This window comes from Falco biarmicus, chromosome 6 (genome assembly GCF_023638135.1).
Source record: "Falco biarmicus isolate bFalBia1 chromosome 6, bFalBia1.pri, whole genome shotgun sequence".
NCBI lineage: Eukaryota > Metazoa > Chordata > Aves > Falconiformes > Falconidae > Falco > Falco biarmicus.
Genome location: NC_079293.1, coordinates 42,590,994 through 42,608,335, shown reverse-complemented (window position 1 = coordinate 42,608,335; position 17,342 = coordinate 42,590,994). Strand labels below are relative to the sequence as shown.

The 17,342-nt window shown below is 45.3% G+C and overlaps 1 long non-coding RNA gene and 1 other non-coding gene across 6 annotated transcripts; both read right to left on the bottom strand.

Moving 5' to 3' along the window:
* Positions 1 to 305: 305 nt before the first annotated feature.
* LOC130151641 (uncharacterized) lies at positions 306 to 16,174 on the bottom strand. 5 transcript variants are annotated; one of them, XR_008822654.1, is made up of 4 exons: positions 14,253 to 16,174; positions 7,407 to 7,557; positions 6,177 to 6,997; positions 306 to 5,656 (listed from the first exon to the last, which is right to left on the bottom strand). It is a non-coding gene; the product is annotated as an uncharacterized LOC130151641 (long non-coding RNA). The 5 variants fall into 5 exon arrangements; XR_008822657.1 differs by having other exon boundaries at positions 306 to 5,513; XR_008822655.1 differs by having other exon boundaries at positions 306 to 6,286; positions 6,402 to 6,997; positions 14,253 to 16,172.
* TRNAL-UAA (transfer RNA leucine (anticodon UAA)) lies at positions 14,250 to 14,332 on the bottom strand. The gene has a single exon. It is a non-coding gene; the product is annotated as a tRNA-Leu (tRNA).
* Positions 16,175 to 17,342: the final 1,168 nt, after the last annotated feature.

Here is a 17,342-nt window from a genome sequence, read left to right as displayed (position 1 = left end):
TCTCTCTGTTTATGCATGTGTAGGCACTGGGGCCAGCTACCCACAGCAGTACCATCTGATCCTGTTTCTACAGATTTTCCATAGGAATACAGATGCAGTCAGACTCCCCATAAGGTAGAATATCAAATGAATAAGATAGCACTGAATCCATGTCACACACCTCCATTAACCACACCTGGCACACAAAAGGGCAGCACCATATTCAAGCAAGACCATTAATGGAGTATTTGGGCCATGGAGCATATAAATGTATTCGTAATAGTAATGTTGGTGGGATGGCTTAATGATAGAAAAGGAGAAAGATGTGAAGAAACGTGAATATATTTTATTGGACCAGCTGATACACTTAGGAAAGGTAGGCCAAAAAAAATCAGGATGTAATTGCTTTCATGACAAAATGGCATCTGGTACAAAATGCTAGCAGCAGCAGCAGCAGTGTGGAAATGGAGGGGAAAGCATCATGGAAGAAATTATCCAAAGATTCTCATAAAATAAACAAATCCTGCATTATCATGATGGGATAACTTGTGATGCTTCTGGAATTTTGTGATCCATGCACGTGTGTGATGAAATTGATACTTTTTAAAACCAATCCTGCTATCATGCTAGGATGAAATTACTAGTATGGTTTCTAGTTTAAAATTACCATGCAGATAGAAAGAACTGCAGCACTAAGAAGATTTCATTTTAGTGAAATTGCCATTAATGTTTTACCTAATGTAAGCCAATTTTCTCCTTCACTTAGGAAAATGTATCCTTTCACACTCTATTTTATTTGATTGCGCCAACAGAATTCTATACCACCCGTTCAGAGGAAATCAGCAATGTGTTTCTTTCGTACAACAACAGACCGAACACCTGTCTTTTTTATAATTATATGATTGTATTTTTGTTAAAAGTAAAATAAAGAAAGGTAAATACTAACCTAGTTGGAAGAAATACCTTTAAATCCGAGGGTCAGTAACATACAGTTCCATTGCTTATCTTGTTCACAGATTAGAAGTCACTCTCATTCTGAGGTTAGTTTGGGTGGGACAGCATTACAAGTGTTTGAGCCATGAGAACAGCATTCCTCATATAGCTGTTTGTAGCTAACACAGTGGGTGGGATTCCCAGAGGAAACTATCAAGTAGCGTTACCGTATGTTAAAATAACTTCATTTTAAAGCCCCAAAAGCTATAGTCATTGATAGGACTCTGCCTGAAAAACTGAAGTGCTCAGGAAGCAATTGTTTTCAACAACAAAATCTTCACAGCAGCAGGCATCTAATGTTCACATAACCCACACCAAAAAAAAAAAGTGCAAAAGGTGTTATAACAAGTAGAAAACAAAAATAAAGGTATGTTGATGAATGCAAACAACTACAACGCAAGGTAATTATATAAATTACATTCCGGCTATCCTTTCCACAGAGATACCACGGTTTTACTGTATTCCTCCCTACTTATCTTTAGAGTTTGGACATGCATGGAATGCAAAATGTTTTTATCTAGAAGTGCTAAATCCCTTAAAATACCAGACCTTTGATCTCTCTGGCCTGAAGTGACAATAACAGAAATGAAGAGACAACAGCTAAATCGGCAATTAGTCATTAGCCGTGGCACACCTGCAGTAACGAGCATTTAAATGTGCTGCAGTTCTGAATGATTCAAAAAGTCATGCAAGTGTGCGGCTTGGTTTGAGAGAGGAATCATACAGAATCAAGTATTTTCAAAGAGGGCAAATTAAATTCCTATTTTAAAAAACCACGCAAGAAAGTTGTGTTTTATAGTACCTATATCAGCTACTAATTCTGAAAATAAAGTGCTCCGCATCTGTATTTAAAATGTCACTTAGGGATATTATTTAGCCTAATCCTTTAGATTTTCTTGAGAAAATTCCCCTGCAAGGACAGTATTTGGGTACGTTGGAGAGTATATGCAAAACCAGCACTGGATCTTGACAGCTGTGGCACACGCGCTGAGGCACTGTCTGTGACAATGAGGCGTATGAGAGCTGGAGACACGTAGGGGTCGCACGCTGCAGCACCACCCGTTCTGCAGGCGCTTGCTTCTGTGACTCCCAATACCACCTGCCTCGGACTGCAAGGAAGGCAGACCTCCTCCATTGCTCTCAATTTGGCAAGATGTTCAGGATCATGGCAAGGGCTGCCACGAAGAAGCTGGAGGCACAGGGCATCAGAAGGGGTACGATCAAACGAACCACAACACCCTCGGCAGACAGAGGAAGGGGCTGGTGGTCAGCAATTTTTAAGCTACTGCTCATCTATCAGAAGCTACCAACGCTGAGTGAGTGAGATGATTTTCGGTACGATAAAAGAGAAAGAGGGCTACATGCCAGGAACAGACACTCCTCTGGGAAAACAGCAGATTTGAAAACCCGGGAAAGCTATATTTAAGTGCAAACTGATAGGACTCAGAGCCTGGCTGAACAAGAGACAACATCCACGAGTCACAAGAGAAAATAGACAACCTCCCATAAATAGTTCCACTTTTAGTTGAGTCTGACTGGTTTGTTACAGCCCTCGGGCTGCTCTCTGGCTCTGCATAAGGCGGGACATGCCTGAAGCTCTGCACGATTCCCAGACTTTGTGCCAATAGTCTTCATAAGAGGCAGCCTTCAGACCCCCCGACGTGTGGCCATGCAACCCTGAATCCTAGGCGATGTTGCCAGTATCACCTTCCCACACTCTGCTCCTTTCTGCCATGAAGTAACTAAAGGAAATAAACTGTTCATAGTAAGGATGGAGGCTTGACAGCGCTTTCTGCTCATGATTAGACCCTGCTTCCCCCCGCCAGCTTTCTGGGGCCACCCAGACTGACCATGAAACTGCCGGACTGCCAGAAACCTCCTTTAAAGTTCCATGCTGTCTGCTTCCCGCACCCAAGGACATCCACCAGCTAGCAGCCGGGTGGTCTCCAGGCGCAAAAGAAAGGGCAGATCAATATGACAAAAATGAATGCAAGCCATGCCAATGAAAGCGCCGTTTAAATGGGCAAATCTTCCCACTGACTTTGGTGAGAACAGGACCATACAAAAAATGAGGAACTGACATAAAGCACACTGGGGTTTTACCTGTACCTCTCCCACCAGCCTGCCTGAAAGCTCTCCCCAGACATGGTAGCTAAACTCTGGCATTTGTTTCCTGATGCAAATTCAGACAGAAACACACTTCTGCCACCTAACAGAGAAACAGGGCCGTGAATCGGTGATCACACCAGAGGTGTAACTCCTAAAGCATGCAGTCACATCACGGAGCCTGCCCCCCCTGCTCAGCTCCGCAACTTGCTCTGCTCTGTCCCCCTCCTTATGTAGGAATTGATGTACCTGCGGAGAAGGTAGCATTGCTGACTGTAAGCCGCTCCATTCCTTTCAAAAGTTGTCTCCACACCCGTAGACTAAATCTGGGGTTTAGTACAAGGTAGCAGAAAGGATACATCAGTCCTTTGAAAGCCAAATAAAGCAATGGGGGAAAGGCTCCCCTGCTCAGAAGCAGGACATGGACTCGTTTGCTCACTGAGCCTGACCTTTCCCACCCTTCGCCAGCCCACACCCATCTCCATTTACCCCTGGGAGGGCAGTGGTGGACTCTGCCCTTGCCAGGGCCTGAGCATCACTTGCCCACCCACCTGCTGCTTCCCCAGCAGGCTGGGCTCCACTGCAGCAGGAGACTTCCATTAGGCTTTCAAAGGGCTGCTGGTATTTTGGGGCTCCTACCTTCTGCGTAGCAGGACACCACCTTGTCACAGACAGCCCATTTTCCCCCAGCCACTGTGTTTTTTTCTTTTTTTCCCCTTACTGTGCCCAAGGAACTAAATTCCCTGCTGCAATTCCTAGGTGTGCACAGCGGGATACAAGAAGAGGAGGTGTGAAGCGCTGCAATTCCTCTTTGAAGGACCCACTCCAGGATCAGTGGCTTGCACAGGTATCCCCCATCCCCTGTAGTCTGGTGGGGCCACCACAGGCCCTACAGCCTCGGGAACGGGTCCGGGCTGATGTGCACCAGGCTCTGGCAGCAGTGCTGTTTCACTGCCCCTGCAAGGCCATCACCCAAAATAACCCTTCCCCCACAGCCAGGCAGTGCTGTCACAGCCAGCCCTGGCCAGGAGGCTGGCTACACACCAGTCCCTTTTCCGGGCTCATTTCGATTTGCAGTAGCCACGTATAAAATGGATGCTGCCACTTCATAAAACACATGAGAAGGAACGAACATGCAATACTGTTTCGCTCCTAAAGGAGTTTATCATAAATAAAAAAAAGTCATCAAATTAAATCTATAGTCCATCTGATTAACTGACAAATAAAAAGTTTCTGTTATGACTAGATTTAAGGTCAGTCATCCCACCAAATACCATCTGTTTAGGCAGTATGATTATGCTTGATGTAAAGCACTCCTTTCAGAAAGTTTTGCTGTTACTGGTAAAAATCATCTTTGGACGGTTCTCTTTCAAATCTATTTAATAATATTTTTCCCTGGATATAAACAAAGTATTTCCCAAATATTCACACTAGGATTTTTTATCCCTGAATCATTTTTCAAATAAAGGCTCAAATATAGTATGCAGCAGTCACCTGAAAGACTACGCATTTGCAAAACATAAAAAAAAAGGATCCAAGTGTTTTTCCAAAAGAAATCATCCAGTTCAACTTTGTAAATGCAAACTGGGCCTTTATTTTCCAGTCAAGAGTTAACAGTTGCATTCAATTTATCCCATACATAAAGTTATGACCAGGCTAGTTTTTGCAGCTCTAATATTCCCAAAGAATACTCCGTGATTTAAATTATGTGGTGGCATGGGAGAAGGGCTTTCCAAAGAGCCCGCAACCTACATCTCTTCTTCTGCAGAGGCTAACTGCTTATGCATAATTTAATTTTATCCATATAAATTTCTGTCCCTTCCCATCACATAATATTAAGATGCCTCTTACAACATTCCTGTGAGACAGGAAAAATATCATAGACCAGTCGTTGCCCTAGAAACCCCAAAGTCTCCTGTATTCTTTATGGGCCTTAATGGAATTTTTGCCTGATCTGCTAGTATTTTCAATTTGATTTTGTGCTGGTTTGAAGATCAATAGAAGGAGGTGACACTGAGGCACAGTAATTTTGGGTGTGCAGATGCTACAACTTTAATTATACAAGCCTGTCCAAAACTTCAGTGGTAAACAATCTGCTTACACAGGGACAGCAACAGGATCAGGAGCCATGAATGCATGTCCACGAACACCAGCTGCAGCAGCAGAGCTAATTGGGTATATCCTCAGAAGTGCATCCCCTATGGATACCTTATTAAGGGAAGTCAGCTACCTTGTTCAGAATAAACTGAGTTATATTGTTTTACATGGATTTTCACATAGATGAAACATAAGTCTTCAAATTGCTTTCTCTGATGCTTTTTTTCCAGCCAAACATATATAATGAGCTAAAAAAATACGATAAAAAATACAGTAATTTTTTTATAACTCAGCTTTTACAATTGCCACAGTAATGAGCCACAGACCAGAGCAGGTCACTGTAAATGTTAATAGAGAGGTGGTCAGGGATGGCAATTCAGAAAGATGGTACCTGACATGCTCATTAACAGATAAATAGCACTTGGCAACTTCTCAGTCAGTTCCAAAGTCTCCCTTGAGAGATACCATCTCTGAGGTTTGCCTGCGAAGGAAGTGGAACTGCTTTGATTATGCCAGAATATATTTACTACCTGGGAAGCAGTCATGCCAAGACTGTTAATGACAAAGAGTACATAAAAGGAAACAATGTACAATGCAAAGTATATACATCCCAGTTTGACAGTTAAGATTACCTCTGTATAGTAATTTTTGTTAAAAAAAACCCAACATTCCAAGGTAGTTAACATTACAATCTAGGCCCACTCCTGGCTACGGAGACAAGTCTGTTAAGGACTTCCAGATGAATATGAGGCATTGCGTCTAACTCTGGTTCTGAAGGACACATAGAGGCTCCTTTTGGGGGCTGTGGGTACCATCATGCACCTTCAGATCTCCTGACAAATTCTCTGCAGAGCCCAACATAAAACAGAAGCAGTCTCTTTGGGACAACTTACCAACAAAAGCAACAGAAACAGGCATAGGAAAAGAATCTCTAACCACAACTTCCCTTTTTAGAGCATTGTAATCATGGTTCTGAGATGCCAAATCCCACCCATTCTTACCTCATATTTTGTAACATTCTCAAGTTTGTTCACACTTCAGTTGGATACAGTCACCCAGCCTTCTTTGTCACACACGTCCTTATTCTTGGGCTGATGGCTGAGCTCTCTGCCTAACCATTTCATACAGAGCAGAAACCTTATTTAATCCACGATGCCTCTCTGTACTGCTTTCTCCTCTGAAAGAAATTTGACTCATGCATTCATGCCATACAATTCTTATCCTACCTGGCAGGTTTTTTTTGCAGAAAAATATTTTGTTCACAGAGGGGCTGGGCAGGCAGAGCCATCATAAAAACTGGATCCAGTTGCTTTCAGTACTTCTTTACTGATGTGTCAAATAACTTCTGGGGCAGGTCACTCAAATGAATGCAGTGCAACAGGTTGGGCATGTCTCAGTCTGTTCTCAAGTCACAAAACACTATAGGATTTGTTAACTGGCATAGATAAAACCTGCACTGTCACAGTGCTATCAAAATACAGATTGTGGAAGCCATGGCTATTAAGCTAGCTACGTAAAAAATAAGACTACATTTAGCCAAGAAATCGGCTATTATCACAGCAAAGCAAAGCATCCTGCAAAACAATTAAAAAAACCCCAAAATTTTATTACAAAACACAGAAGTCATAGTAATTAAATAAAGCATTTTTGTTCCGAATATGGTAACAAAAGGACTTGGAAAGCATTACATTAATGGCATTTCTAAACTATGTTGACTCTTACCAACTACTCATTCAGAGGCAGCCTCTGGATCTAGGATGAGGAATAATCACCCACAGCCAGTACGCAAAGATTGTTCAGGAAGGAGACTACTAACACCCACCTGTGTAAACACAAGAATAAGAATTTTTACCTGTAGTTATTGGGCTGCCAGACAATAGCACTGGATGAAAGTGAGCACCATCAGTTGCATTACTTTACCTCAACTCAATAGACAGATGTAATTTGTTAACACTATAGCTCTCAGATCATTTTAAAGGAAAACTCAAATCGAATTTCAGTATTCTAGCCTGCAGATCATAAACTGTAAAACAGAAGAATGATCTTCCAATGAGTAATGCTCTAACAGGACTCTGGCTTTCAATAAGCTAAGGCCTGACACAGGTGCTCATTTCTAACAGGAAACTAACTGTACATATTTATAAACAAAATATTGCACTTCCTTGGTCTTTATTTGGAAAAAAAAAAAAACCACGTTTGAGGAACCACTGTCGGTATCTAAAAGGAAGCACCTGCTTAGATATTTCCAGGGTGGTTTTTTTTCAGTAGAGCTCTTGGTAAAATGCACATGACAGCAAACCCATGCATCCAGTGGGTGTCCTCGTCTATGTTGTGGCATTTGTAGTTCCGTCACTTCACCTTGGGATGTTTAGGAACAAAAATCTAAGCACAAAGAAAACATACACACAGTTAAGATTTACAGGCAGACAGACCTATACATTTGAGATAACCTTAAACAAGAAAATGCCTTAAATGCAAGAAAACACTTATTTTTAAGACATTAGAAAAAACCTTTTTTGCTGTGAGGGTAACCAAACACTGGTGTGGGTTGTTCAGAGAGGTGTGGAGTCTTCATCCCTGGAGATACTCAAAACCCAACTGCTCAAGCTAACCCTCCTCTGAGCTGGAAGGTGGACTAGATGATCTCCAGAAGGGCATTCCAGCCTCTGCCCTTCTGTGATGAATAAAAACACTTAGTGGATCTGTATTGTCAATGTCAGGGAGCCCAAAACACATAAGCAGTTGTCTCCAACACCTCATTTCTTCACAGAAAAAATCTCATAATGAGGTAATCTCAGAGATTCACTTTAGATCCAAGTAACATGTATTTAATTGGTTCATTTGTTTGTTACATATTACTTGACAATCAAAGACTGAGGGACACAAGAGGGAAGCGGTAGGAACGTGCACTACAGCCAGGGCAGGGGAAAGACAGTGCTTTTGCCTCTTTCAGCAGCAGCTAATTGCTAGACCAGCTGGATCTATTTCTTAGTATGTACATAGAAAGCAAAAGGTGGGAGTGTGACAGAAAATAGTAACAGAGATACAAGACAGGACAAGTGAAACTAAAATACGTATGCACATCAATCACTGAACATGGATTAGCTGCAAAACAGAAGTCATTAATGCAGGCCATACTTCCCACCAGCGATTCCACTCTCATATGAAAAAGTCTGCAACACATGATGAAATAGCAAGAGACAGGTGTCACAAATCCACCAAGTCACATGGTCTGGGAGTGATCTCTTGCCAAGAATTGCATGAACTGCTTTAGCAAACACTTAAAAATGAGGCAGATGAAGCCTTAAGGAAAGGTCCCATCACACTTCCAAGCCAGAAAGAAGGTCACAGTTGGGCAGATGATGAAGGAGAAGCAGCAGTCAAGGAAAACGAAGGAATCTGGAACGTGCATTCTTCTACTAAAAATCATTAGGGAAAGGCAGGCATTTTTGTAATTGCACACTTAAGACTGTGCACATTTTCTGTGGTCTTCAGACAAAAGCTTCTCCCTGGCAGGAAGAAAGAACCAATGCATTCAGATAAACTTAATGCAACTGAAAAAAAACCCAGAAAAATGCACATTAGTGTTCTTTAAGCCCACGCCCTAAGATCCCAGAGATCTTAGCTGCAATGTTCTGCATTACACTGCCTTCATTTCAGGGCATTCAGAGCCTCTCATTTAGGAGATTCTCTGGTGAGCCTTACTGCTGTAGTGTAAATTATGAATTGCCTGCTCCATCCTTCTTCCAGAGGCTACTGCCACCATAGCAAAGCCAGCACAAGGAAAAATGTTCCCAAACTGGAGATGATCTAATGCACAGACCAGCCTTTTAACACTTTCAGAAATACCCAGTGGTAATAATGCTGTGCTGATGTAAAGTGTTACCACCTGCATATATTCCTCCTGACGAGAACTGCCAAAAGGGAAGCCGTGCCCATAGCCCTTTACTCCAGTGCAAAGCTACTGCCCTTTGCCAGCGAGGGTGTCTTTGAGCTGACAGGCCAGACACTAACTGGAGCAGCTGAAGGGTGGGCACCTAGTCTCTTCTGATGGCTATGTTAGGCCACCCTAACTCTAAGAGAGTAACACTCAGGGTAACGTGGGGGGTGATGATGCTTTAAGTGACCATGGCAAGACTTTCAGAGCTCATCTTTCAGTCATAAGAGTAAACCTAACTCCATTTCATTGGCACTTTAAGTAAATCGCAGGGCTTTGCACTGCAATGATATGCAGACCCTTGTTCCATTCTATCAACACTGCAGTCCGGGCAGCTGAGCTCTTTGTACTACTGAAGTGCGATTCCCCAGGCCTTCTCGCTTTGGATTGAACCAACCTAGCAGGAAATCTTCTCTTTTTCCTCATCAAAACCAAGAAATAGTTAAGCAATAAAATGTTGCACATTTTATTTATTTATTTAATGTTGCACACTGTTTGGGAGTGTGTGTTGTAATGCGCTGGAGGAGGAGGAGGCAGAATTAGCTAACGTTGCTAATGTCACTTGGTTGTTGTGGCTATCGAGTCCAACAGAAATGATTGCAAGAAGCCACAGGTAAGATCAAATGCAGTCAGCAGATGAACAGCCCAGCAGCCGTTGAAAATGAACCTGTATAGACATACATGCATCCACCTTGGTACAAGTCTATATTATATAGTGGTAATCTTTGAATGTCAAGAATCCAGAAAATACAGTCTACCCCTCTTTTTCTATGACACAGGCCCCAAGATGAGAACAATTCAAGAAATAGCAAGTATTTTACATGCAGCTACTCCCGCTAACACAAGAGAATGATCTTACTTTACAGACTTCAAATTAGTCTGCAGTAACAATCAGATGGATTATTGTCCACCCTACATACAGCATTATACAACAGACCAAGAACTTCACAGTCCTTTTACACCTCCTTCCTCAACACAACATACTGGTCACTGGGAATGATGGGAAAAATGGTTTAACTTAAGTAACAAATTATATGCTTCCATCACACACTAAAATGTAACTGAGAAAAAGAGAGGTTTTAAGAGATTATACTATACTGAAATATCACCTAAATAATATTCCACCTAATAGGATGCCTCCTTATTGATTTGACCCCCTTCTGTTTATAAAGTCAGACACAATTTTGAGTTAAACTATGGCTTGCTGTATTCCTGTAAGACTTCCACTCTGTTCAGCACACATCATGCGTTGCTTCCTGGCTAACCAGTTGTTCAGTGCTTTGCAAGGTCTTCACAGATCGAAGTGTGGCTCTGTACCTTATTTATTTCATATTATTTTCTGAATTCGTTGATATTCTGCTCATGGGCTTGCCTAACATGACCAGGTTACATGTCTATCTGAATTCTTCACAAACAAGAATGAATTTGCTTCATAGCAGCCCATTCTGCAGACGGTGTATTTCTATTACCTCTATTTTAAACAATGGAAAACTGAGGTATGGAAGGATTAATGTCAAATATCTCCAATAACTTTGACTGCTCACAGACATATAAGACTGTACTGGTTTTGGCTAGGGTAGAGTTAATTTTCTCCATAGTAGCTAGTATAGGGCTATGTTTTAGATTTGTGTTGGGAACTGTGTTGATAATGCAGAGATGTCTTCCTTACTGCTGAGCAGGGCTCACACAGTGCCAAGGCCTTTTCTGCTTCTCATCTGCCCCACCAGCCAGTAGGCTGAGAGTGCCCAAGAAGCTGGGAGGGGGGACAGCCGGGACAGCTGACCCCAACTGGCCAAAGGGATATTCCATACTATATGAAATCACACTCAGCCTATAAAGCTGGGGGAAGAAGAAGGAGGGGAAGGGATGTTTGGAGTGATGGTGTTTGTCTTCCCAAGTAACGGTTACGGGTGACGGAGCCCAGCTTTCCTGGGGATGGCTGAACCCCTGCCTGCCCATGGGAAGTGGTGAATGAATTCCTGTTTTACTTTGCTTGCGCATGCAGCTTTTGCTTTACCTATTAAACTGTCTTTCTCTCAACCCACAAGTTTTCTTTTACCCTTCCAAATCTCTCCCCCATCCCACTGGAGGGAGTGAGCAAGCAGCTGTGTGGTACTTAGCTGGGGTTAAACCACAACAAATACAATTTTTTTCAGAGACTGCTTAAAATACAGATGATACATTGATTTTACCTGTGTTTGTGAAAGCTCTACATTTCTGCAAATCAGGCTCAGGTTCTCAATATTGATACCACAAAATAAGGAATGTGAAAATGAGCGATTGTTTATGGAAAATCTATTTTAACTGACTGGCTCCTCACCAGACAGGAAATATGCAGTAGCAAAAGAAACATCCCCGGTTCATCAGAGTAGCATTCAACCGTCAGCATACGAAGCTGTTTTTTTTATTCCAGCTCACAGCATTAGTCACTACACTTTTTCCAATTTCTTCAACAAATGAAGTAAGGGTCCTACATATTATGACCTTTTTCAGAGAAACATCTCATCCACAGAATGGAGTCCAATGGAAAGCAATACTGTCTGAACTAAAGGCCAGAGTACAACAAGTGCATGTAAGAATGTCAAATTGCAAAGGCAACCTTCTTAATAAAACAAAAATCTTAAATCAAAATAATGGTCGGCCTCAGAGCTGAAACACATTACAGCACCCTGCCGCTTCACCTAAAATAGAAAACAATAACCCCAGCAGATTATCCTTTTCTTTGTAGAGAAGTGTAGGAAGGGGTTGGGACATACTTGTAGCCAGTATATTTTATGGATATTTCTTGTAAGCAGGAAAGGGTCAGAAGCCTTCTAGTCTGTTCCAGCTCTGCATGTGCTCTAACATACCATAATAGAAAGGAACACAGTTTCACCAAAGGACTGATGGAAGTTCTCTGCAAAACAAATATCTTAAGGCATGAGCTGTGCCTCTAACAGAAACATTTCTAACCAAGGAATTCAGCTTTCTATATTGCTTTATCATAAAAACTTTTTTTTGTTTCTGACACATTTTTGTCAGTGATTACTGTTCTTATAAAAACTTACTATTTTTATTTTCTACTTTTCTTTTTTCTTTCTGACAATGCTGAATAGCTGCCACTAATTCATCCTGTAACTGACGTAGCTGGGACCAAATTTTCATCAAGATCAGCACATCCACAAAATCTACATGAGCATTTACTGTATGTACAAACATGCTTGTAAATAAGCACATAAGCAGAATTACACAATTTATATGCAAATATGTGGGTTTGCAAGGGCAGCATTTTTCCATTACAACTTTACAGGTAAAATGTACCTTCAACCATGCACCAATTTTTACTAATTTGTACCTTAATGAAGAATAGGAATGAACATTTACTAAATAAAACATCTGAACCTGGCAGTACTGCTTTTAATGAACAGTTCTAAAAAGTGCAGTATGTTTTGCATTTACAATTTAACTGTGGGAACAGTCAGAAGAGACAATATACATACTTCCATTTCCTAGAAACTCACCACCAGACCACACGTCTCTCCATAATTCCCTCTTGACTATCATATTGCTGTGTTTATACCATGTCCACATTTGTGATGCTAGATGATCTTGTGCAGCATGTAATAAAAATATCCTGTCTGAAATATTTCACCTATTTCATATTGCGTTGAAGGTCCATAAGTTGTTATCTCTCTCTTGAGAGTTAATCCTTTATTTAGCCTGTATCATCACACAATATATTTGGACTGAATGTTTAGAATCATTTTTCAGCTCAAATTATCAGGAACAGGGTGGTTAAGAACCGCGATATTTACCTGTATTAGAATTCCACTAGCATGCTCTGGCAAACACCAACAGTTTAAAAAATGTCAGTCTGCACTTGATTTGTACTTCCCGCACGTTCAACATACCAGAACACAGTGATACTACTACCCTGTCAAAAAAACCCAAATCCAAAACCCAGACAACAAAACCATGCTATAGCAAACTAAACATCGCAACATGTACAACTGCTACTTCTATCCCGCTAAAGAAAACAAAAGCAGGGAGGTTAGTCTGAACTGCTTACTCTGCTTAACTTTTAGCGGAACGCCTGGCACACTGGAGGGTAGAACGGGCACCAGGCGCAGGGCGGGCACCAGGAACAACCCCCCAGGAGCAGGGCTTGCGTCCTGCACCTGCCGGGGTCGGCCAAGGGCACCTGGGCAGCCCCACACCTGCTGACACCCCTGACACCCACACACCCCCGGGCAGGCAGTACTCTCCCTCACTTTGGCATTGTAAAAGGCAGTGACAGGTTGTCATACAGCCTTCACAGTATTCAAAGCGCCTGGAACTGGGGGGAAGAAAATATACACGCAATAAATCCCTCAATTGCACTACTCTGAGCAACAAAGCCACCCGCCGGGGCTGGGGGAGCTGGAGGGCTGAGCTGGGCCCAGGCTGCCTCAGCCCCAGCGCGACCCTCCCGCCACACGGGCGGCTGCGCCCTCAGAGGGCTGTTCGCGGGGTGCCGTTTAGGTGTCACTAGGCCAGGCGCGGGCCCCTCGTCAGGCACTTCTGTGGAGAACAGCGGGAACTACTGGCACGACAAGCGACGGGCGACGTCCGGTGCCGCTGAGGGGAGCCGCGACACCCAGCGCCGCCGGGCCCAGCCGCCTCCCTCCGGCTCCCCCGGAGGCCGCCGCAGCGCAGCGGGGCCCGCCCAGGCCCGGGGGCGCCGCTCACCCCTCGGCCCCGCCACCGCGCCGGTGACAACACGCGCGGCCGCCGCTGCCACACCCGCGGTGGCCACCGAGGCCCAGGCCCGAGCGGCCTTCGACAGACACGTAAAAATAAAGTAAAAAAAGCTCTTCGGAATTCAGTTGCGAAACCAACTTTAGGCTCAAGTTGGAAGTTCCGGCGTTCCGCGCAGGGCCCACGGGCCCGGCAGAGCCGGTCCGGCGGGGCGTACGGGCCCGCGTCTGCTTGAGCCGGCTCCGGCCGGCCGCCGGCAGCGCCGCTGCCCCGCAGGCGGGGTGCCGGCCGCCGCCAGCTCCAGCGCCGCTCCCCGCCTCCCGCCGCGGCCCGGCGGCTCCCGGCTCCCTGCGGTCGCACCTCTACCTGGGCAGCGGCCCTCCCCGCGAATGTCGTGGGGCCCCGGAAAAAAAACTACACTTACCAGGAGTGGGGTTCGAACCCACGCGGACATACATCCATTGGATCTTAAGTCCAACGCCTTAACCACTCGGCCATCCTGGTGCAGGTACCCAAACTCCTCCCAGCCGCTCCTACATCCATGGCCGCGCTCCTGGCCGCGACCCTCGGGCCGGCGTGGGGCTCCCCCTCCCCCGCCGCGCCCGCCCTCCCGCCTTTATTTCCAGCGCGGGAGGGCGCAGAGTGTACAGGGTGGCTTCTCTCGGCGGCAGCGGGAGGCGGCCAGGCCGGCTGGCCCCGGCGCGGAGCCTTGCCCCCAGCGCGGGGCCCTCGTCCCTTGTCCTACCCGGGCCGGGACGCGGCCGCCCCCGCCGCCCAGCCTGTGGCGGGCGCTGGGGCCGGAGCGGAAGGCGCGGGCGGGGGCGGTGCGCAGGAGTCACCCGGGCCCGGCCGTGACGGGAGAGCGGGAGAGCGGGCCGGGGGCGGTGGGCCCAGGGGCGGGCAGGTGCGGGGCCCTAGAGCTGCCGCCCCGCGCTGCGGCCGGGGGCGGTGCTGGGGCGGGCGGGGGGGGCCGCGGTGCCGGTGTGGTTCATCGGGGCAGTGGGAGAGCTGGGGAGAGGCAGCCCCGGTGGGGCTCAGGGCACCGAAGAGCGACACCGCGCCGCCCCCCCCCGGCGCCGCCCCCGGTGCTGCCTGGGGAAGTTCAAGTGCCAAGTGCCCTTCCTTGGGAAAAGCGCCCTTACATCCAGACTCGTTACTTATTCCTGTCCAAGTGCTTCCTGGAGTGGATCTGTCCTTGCGCCTAGGTGGAATGCAAAGCGAAGTCCAAAGCTATCGATTATGCTTGTTTAGGAGAAAAACACTGCAGAGGAGAGATTTCTTGCCGTTCACCACGGCGTGCCAGGCCTAGGGAAGCACCTGTTGCAATACCCCGGTCACTGCCCGCACTGGGGCCTTCCCCTTCCCATGTCAAGGGGGGAATGGGGACAGGCCCCCACACCGGCTCCCACTCTCACGCCTTTGCTGACCATTTTCCAGAGGTGAAAACGGACATCCTGCATCCCAATGAACTTTGTTGCCTTTGAGCCCTCCCCCAACAGATGAGAAGGGAACGTTTGGCAGGGTGCGGGCTGGGGACACCGGGCTGTGACAGCCCCAGCAAGCCGGGGGAGGCACGCAGAGGCCACCTGCTCCCCCATGAGCAGAACGAGGAGTGCCCGTCCTGCCTGGCTGTTTGGCACCCGGGGTGTGGGTGGCCCTCTGTGAGGGGTCTGCGTCCCAGCCTTGCAGGGGGTACCAAACCCCTTCAGCTGCCAGTGCTGGGAGACCCCCAGTATGCTGAGTATGCTTGTGAAGGAAAATAATTCTCACGTATAACAGAAGTGAATTGTTAACATTTTGCATGCATGAAGAACAGATGTGACACTCGCGCCGCCTTTTTCCTTGATTTTACTCACAGGCTAGAGTCCATGAATGAAAGAACAGCTCTTTGACTGGAACTTACCGTGCTGTATGATTTGCTTGAAAAGGGCATCATACTGTAGCTAGCATTGCTCCCTGTTCAATAGGGTTGTGCTTTTCAGCAAAGTATTGAGTAGAGAAATGTTATGTTAGATTATCTCATTCTTCATTCACGTCTAACATTATTTCTGAGAAATAGTAAAATATTACTTTTTCCTGTTAAGACTTTGTGCCCTAACAATGTACGTACTGTAAGGTAAGGTGTGATGGCAGAGCTGCCTTCCACTGGTCGTTACAGGCTGTGGCTGAACTAGTACAAAGATGCTATGTAATATGCTAGAAACGTGGAAGGAGATAGAACTGCTCTTGCCTTCTTATGTAATAGAGAAACAAATAACATGGCTACATGTGAAAATGACATTGTGTCAGAAACATTAACTGTAATCACCACATACATTAAATGATGTTTCCTGCCTTCATCATATCTGTGATAATTTCCTAGAGATAAACACATGCACACATAACTCCTTCTTTTTTTCAAAACAATTCCAGATATCTCCCATGGTTCAGATATCTGGATCGTTTTCAAGAAATTATAAAATACAACTTGGACTGTGCATTTAAAACATCCTTAATGCAGGTTAGATTAGAAAAGCAGCAGTTTATCTTAGCTACTCATTTCAGCCTCCAGAAAAAAGATACCTGCATCTTAAATGAAGAGCTGTACCTTTACTTTGAGAAGTTTCTCCCAGGACACATGCCAGAGAGATGCCTGCTCAAGTGTGCAAGTGTGTCCATAGTCTGGGTCCTTCACGTTGAGGTAGCAATCATCCCACTCCCATTTCTCTAAAATTAAACCCATGTTTCAAAAGAACAGTCCTGTAAGACGAAATGGAGACTCATACACATATCCCGGAAGTTCACTGTTATATACCAAACATATTTTGTAGTAGGGGATTTTTTTTTCTCTTTTGTATTTATGCAATACTCTCTTACATTTTTAGATGGAGCAAGGCATGCCTAGTCAGCAGTTCTCATTTCTCCTAAGAAAGGGCTGCAATTCACGGCAGGGGGGGTGGAGGGGTTGTGGTGGCGGGGGGTGGGGTGGGGGTGGCAGCGGGGGGGGGGGGTGGCAGGGCGGGGGGGAGGTGGCGCAGGGTGTGAAGCTTTTGCTGCTTTCGGTAGGAAACAAAACCAAAGTAACAGCAACCCTAAAAGCTAAAGCAGCCCCTCTCCCTTTTTAACTACTTCTCCCTCAAACCCAGCTATAGGATATGCCACGAGGGAAGAGAAACAAAAAAACCCCCAAAAAACCATAGAACGTGGTATGCACATCTCCATAGGAGTCATGGTGACTTTCAGAATGAAAAGGCATCTTTCCTTAGTGAGCATGAAGATGTCCGTTCTGCAGCTTGTTATTAGTATGTCAACATATTATCAAGCTACTTCTATCATCTTCTTCCAGCCACCCTGTGATGCAATTACAGTGTGATCAGGTTTTTTTCAAACATGTTTAACTGTGACTAAGCAAGCTCATGGGCTGGCAAAATTGGAGTTCTTACACAACTGAAGGATAGGAAAAACCCCCATAGTATTAAGCAATGAACACATGTTTGCAAGGAAGAAAATTATTTCCTCAGTTACTGGAAGTAAT